The following is a 6,193-nucleotide window of genomic DNA, read 5'->3' as shown; positions in this document are numbered from 1 at the left end:
TGTTTGTTTGTTTGTTAGTCAGTTAGTTTGTTTTATGAAAGAGAAAAGTTTGAGGAACAATTTTTAAACTTTTTGGAGGGTTAAAAAAACTTTGGTTACTATTGCGACTACTACTACTACTACTACTACTACTACTGCGATAACAACAACAATAATAATAATAACAATGATAATAATAGGCAAGTAAACTTTTCCTACTACTACAACAACAACAATAATAATAATAATAATAATAATAATAATAATAATAATAATAATAATAATAATAGGCTAGTTACCGCTGTGCAATGTTACCAACTCGAAGCATCAAACCTTAACCACCACCTCCTCCTCCTCCACCTCCTCCTCCTCCTCCTCCTCTTCTTCCTCTTCATCGAAACTCACCAAAATTTATTAGCACAAACTTCAGCTAAATTAACCATTGCCACGATTAAACCATTCTCTCCTTTTTATTTTAATGCATGAGTGAGTGAGTGATAGACATTGAGTGAATGAGTGAGGAAGGGAAGGAAGGAAAGAAGAAAGGAGGAGAAGGGAGGGAAAGGGAAGAGAGGAAAGAGGAGGGAGGAAGGGAAGGAAAGAAGAAAAGAAAAGGGGAGGAAAGAGAAAAGATGGGTAAGAGAGAGAGAGAGAGAGAGAGAGAGAGAGAGAGAGAGAGAGAGAGAGAGAGAGAGAGAGAGAGAGAGAGAGAGAGAGAGAGAGAGAGAGAGAGAGAGAGAGAGAGGAGGGAGGGAGAATTACAAACACACACACACACACACACACACACACACACACACACACACAGAGAGAGAGAGAGAGAGAGAGAGAGAGAGAGAGAGAGAGAGAGTTATAAATTGAGAGCGTCAGCATCAAAAACTTGTACCAAACGAGTCAAGTTTTGTGGCCAAGATTTCCGATCGAGTAAACTTTCTTCATTAGGATGGTAATGTTACTACTCTCTCTCTCTCTCTCTCAAATTGCTCGTTTTTTCTCCTCTTTCGTAATGTAAGATAACAGATTTTTTTCCCTTTCTATTCCTTCCTTTCCTCTTCTCCTTCTCTTTCCTCCTTTCCCTCTCCCTTCCTCTTCCTCCTTTCCTTCCTTCCTTCCTCCTTTCTTCTGTTTCCTCCATTCCCTCTCTCTCTCTCTCTCTCTCTGTGTGTGTGTGTGTGTGTGTGTAAAATTCTCTGCCTCCTTTCTCTCTCTCTCTCTTAAGTTGGGTCGCAATGATTTGTGGGTCCCTGCGGCCACCGAGAGAGAGAGAGAGAGAGAGAGAGAGAGAGAGAGTGAGAGAGTCAGTCAAAAATCTCTCTCTCTCTCTCTCTCTCTCTCTCTCACACACACACACACACACACACACACACAGGACAAAGTGAAAGCTAATATCATAACTAATAAACAATAATAAAAAAAACATAATATAGCGCCGGTAGGCTTGCTTGAGGGGCCTGGATGGTGTTCGGCCCCAGCCCGTCATGGCGCAGGCAAGTGTTTATAGTGGCGCCATCTTCTCGATATTCTCAAAGACGTTTCTACCCCCTCACATCAACTACGTATTTTCAAAGTCCAAAAAAGGAGATCAGTCGGGTTCTAATGAGTGTTTTTTTAGGTTCATGGTACAGAAGAAGGGACAGACTATCACCAGGGTCTTGTGTTTTTTTAGGTTCATGGTACAGAAGAAGGGACAGACTATCACCAGGGTCATAAAACTACCCCTGGAAATGCCCACAACTCCCACGAAAGCCTTGTCAAATGTGTTTTTTTAGGTTCATGGTACAGAAGAAGGGTGAAACTACCACCAGGATCATAAAACTACCTCTGGAAATGCCCAAAACTCTACGAAAGCCTTGTCAATTGTGTTTGTTTACGTTCATGGTACAGAAGAAGGGACAGACTGTCACCATGGTCACAAAACTACCCCTGGAAATGGACACAACTCCCACGAAAGCCTTGTCAAATGTGTGTTTTTAGGTTCACGGTACAGAAGAAGGGTCAGACTACTACCAGGGTCATAAAACTACCCCTGGAAATGCCCACAACTCCCACGAAAGCCTTGTTGAATATGAGCTTGGGGGTCGAAATGTTGAAGAAAATGACAATTTGTAAGTAATAGCAAATAGGTATATCGTTTCTCCACCACACTGATAAAATTGATGTACTTATAAATATGCTTCAGGAAAACTATATAGCCGCTAGAGTGAAAAGGAGAAAGGATAAGAAAGAAGGGAGGGAAGGAAAGGAAGAAGAGGGAGAAAGCGAAGGAAAGATGAAAGAAGGAAAGGAAAGGAAAATAGAGAAGAAAAGAGAGAGAGAAAACGAGGGAAGAATGTAGGAAGAGGAAAGATATGAAAGGAGGGAGAGAGAGGAAGAGAAAAAAGAGGGAGGAAGGGAGAGAAGGATGAAGGAGGAGGAAGGGAAAGGAGGAAAAAGAGAAGGAAAGAGGAAGGAAACGAGGGAAGGATATGTAGGAAGAGGAAAGACAAGAAAAGAAGGAGAGAAAGGAAGAAAGAGAAGAAAAGATGGAGGAAACGAGGGAAGGATAGGAAGAGAAAAGACAAGAAAAGAAGGAGGGAAAGGAAGAAGGAGAAGAAAAGATGGAAGAAACGAGGGATTAAGGAAAAGAAAAGATAAGAATGAAAGGAGGGAAAGGAAGAAAGAGAAAAGAGGGAGAATTTAAGCGAAGGAAAGTTTTAGGAAGAAAAAGAAAGGAGGAAGGGAAAGGAAGAAAAAGGGAGAAAAGAGGATGGAAGCGAGAGAGAGAGAGAGAGAGAGAGAGAGAGAGAGAGAGAGAGAGAGAGATAACATAACAACAGGAAATGACGAACTTGATGATGACGATGATGTGATGTTAAGAAAAATAAACAACAACAACAACAACAACAACAACAAGATCTAATAATTCCTTCCATAAGACGAATTACAAGAAAAAGAATCGTAATTATAATAAAAAGTTAATGGAAATGATAATAACGTCCCAATCTAAGTATTTTGTGTCCATGTAAACAAGCACCATCGTAAAAAAAGGGGATACGGGTCTATTTTATGAACCCTTCCTATTTTTTTGGACTACTAGTAGGCTATTTTTTTTCTGGCATGTTGATGTGTTTTATAATATTATCCAGGCAATTGTTTTTTTTTCTTGGATATGATTAGTTCCTCTCTCTCTCTCTCTCTCTCCGATTGCATTTTGTTTTCTTCTTTCGCAATGTAACCTAACACTATTTTTTTCTTCCCTCGCTTCCACCCAATTTTCTCTTTTTCTTCCTTTCCCTTCCTCCTTTGTTTCCTTCGCTTAAATTCTCCCTCTTTTCTCTTTCTTCCTTTCCCTCCTTCTTTTCCTGTCTTTCTCTTCCTACATCATCTTTTCTTCTCCTTCTTCCTATCCCTCCTTCTTTTCTTGTCTTCCTCTTCCTTCATCCATCCCTCGTTTCCTCCATCTTTTCTTCTCCTTCTTCCTTTCCCTCTTTCTTTTCTTGTCTTCCTCTTCCTATATCCCTCGTTTCCTCCATCTTTTCTTCTCCTTCTTCCTATCCCTCCTTCTTTTCTTGTCTTCCTCTTCCTTCATCCATCCCTCGTTTCCTCCATCTTTTCTTCTCCTTCTTCCTTTCCCTCTTTCTTTTCTTGTCCTTCCTCTTCCTATATCCCTCGTTTCCTCCATCTTTTCTTCTCCTTCTTCCTTTCACTCCTTTCTCCATCTTTTCTTCTCCTTCTCCCTTCCTTTCTTTTCTTTTCTTCCCCTTCTCTATCTATCCTTCCATCTCTCCATCTTTTCTTCTCTTCCTTCCTTCTTTCTTTTCATCCTTCGTTTCCTCCATCTTTTCTTCTCCTTCTTCCTTTCCCTCTTTCTTTTCTTGTCCTTCCTCTTCCTATATCCCTCGTTTCCTCCATCTTTTCTTCTCCTTCTTCCTTTCCCTCCTTCTTTTCTTGTCCTTCCTCTTCCTATATCACTCGTTTCCTCCATCTTTTCTTCTCCTTCTTCCTTTCCCTCTTTCTTTTCTTGTCCTTCCTCTTCCTATATCCCTCGTTTCCTCCATCTTTTCTTCTCCTTCTTCCTATCCCTCCTTCTTTTCCTGTCTCTCCTCTTCCTATCATCCTTCCCCGCACTGAGTATTTCTTCAGGACATATATGACAACAAAAGAACAGCTGGTTAAGTAGAAGAGATATGGAGAGGATTGATTGATTGATGCATAAACTAAATATCTTCAAGCATAGACTAAAAGGAATAAAATAAGGTTGAAATACATATAAAGTTCGAATTCTCTCACTTTCTCGTCTACTATCTCCTCAGTTTCCCCTTTTCAACTTTTCGCTTATACCTAATTTCCCTCTCTCTACACTCCCCTATCCTCTCCTTCCCTTTAATTATAATCTACCTTAACACTTTGCTTTTTTCCTTTCCCTCTCCTTAAAACGTGTGTCTACAGCGTCTTTGTTTTCTTCTTCTTCTTCTTCCTCCTCCTATAACTCTTCTTTTTTTCTTCCGATTCTTCTTTTTCTACTTTTAATCTCCCTCTCTCTCTCTCTGCCAAACCTTCTCGTAACGTTAGTGAATAGGGAGACAGGCTAAGTAGAATGTTTAATGGTTGGTATGGTATGTAAGGTAGACAGGTAAGTACAGGTAAGGTGATCCGTAGGTAGGTTAACGTATGCAGGTAGCCAGCCAGGTGCGAGGCGAGGGCGGGATTCAAATGGTGTTAGGTCAAAATTTTCATTGATTTTCCCTTTCCCCATTCTTTTGCGTTTCCTTTTCCTCCCTTCCTTTATCTTTCTCCTTGATCCCAGTACTTTCTCTCCTTTATATTTCCTTCCATTCTCGTATCTTCTATCCCTTTATTTAATTCCTTTCCTCTTCCTCTTGAATACAATCTCTACGGGGCCGCATACCAAGTTTCATCAACAATACTTCCACAGTCTACCTTTCAGCCTCTCCGTTTTCTGATGCAGGTAAAAGTGGTCATATTTGGTGGCAAACTCTACTAATTTATTCTCACCTCCACCATTAATTAATATACTGCCATAAGTCTGTTTTCCGAGTCTGTCAAATTTTTCATTCCTTTTCACTTCCCCCTTCTTTTCCTTTTCCTCTTCTCCCTTCCTTCATATTTCTCGTCGATCCCAGTCCTTTCATCTCTTACTTCCATTCTCGTATCTTTTATCCCCATATCTAAATCCTTTCCTCTTCTTCTTAAACACAATCTCTACGGGGCTGCATACCAAGTTTCATCAACAATACTTCCACAGTCTACCTTTCAGCCTCTCCGTTTTCTGATGCAGGTAAAGGTGAAGGTCTTATTTGGTAAACTCTACTAATTATGTCTCACCTCCACTTCTAATATATCCCCAATCACTTTATCTAAATCCTTTCCTCTTCCTCTTGAATACAATCTCTACGGGGCTGCATACCAACTTTCATCAACAATACTTCCACAGTCTACCTTTCAACCTCTCCGTTTTCTGATACAGGTAAAGGTGAAGGTCATATTAATCGGCAGACTCTACTAATTTTGTATCACCTCCACCACTAATATGCTGCCATAAGTCTGTTTTACGAGTGTCTGGAATAAAGCTAGGTGGGGATTTAGTTTATGCACCCATCCTATTTTTGGGCTAAACTATTAATTTCTGATAGATTATATTAGTAGCTGTATAAGCACGGTATCCACTGCACCACGGAGGGCTAGGTGGAAATCTTTTTCTCTCTCTTCCACCTGAAAATCTCTCCTCTTAAGCCTGAATTTTTCTGTCTCTTCAGCCTGAAAATTCTCTTCCTCTCTCCAGTCTGAAAATCTCTCTCTCTTTAGCCTGAATTTATATTTCTTCAATCTGAAAATTCTCTCTCTCGTCTGAAAATCTCTCCCTCTCTCTCTTCAGTCTGAAAATCTCTCTCCTTCAGTCTGATTTTTTTTTTCTCTCTTTAGTCCTTAAATCTCTCTCTCTCTCTCTCTCTCTCTCTCTCTCTCTTTCTTCACACACCTACACCCTCTACTCCTACAGTGCAACCCAAAAACAACAGACACATCTTCTAACTACAGTGCCATACAAAATCTCTTAATCTTTACCTAGAGTTGCTGTCTCTCTCTTATTGGGCGAAGAACTATAAGTCACTCTGGGTTGCTAAGTCACCCCTTCAATACCTCGCCACCTGAGATAGATAGATAGATAGATAGATAATGCAATGGTAGATACTAATAGAACATGTAGTAAAGTAGA

This window comes from Eriocheir sinensis, chromosome 50 (genome assembly GCF_024679095.1).
Source record: "Eriocheir sinensis breed Jianghai 21 chromosome 50, ASM2467909v1, whole genome shotgun sequence".
Lineage (NCBI taxonomy): Eukaryota > Metazoa > Arthropoda > Malacostraca > Decapoda > Varunidae > Eriocheir > Eriocheir sinensis.
The sequence above is the reverse complement of the archived record's forward strand: the minus strand, read 5'-3'. Positions refer to the sequence as shown.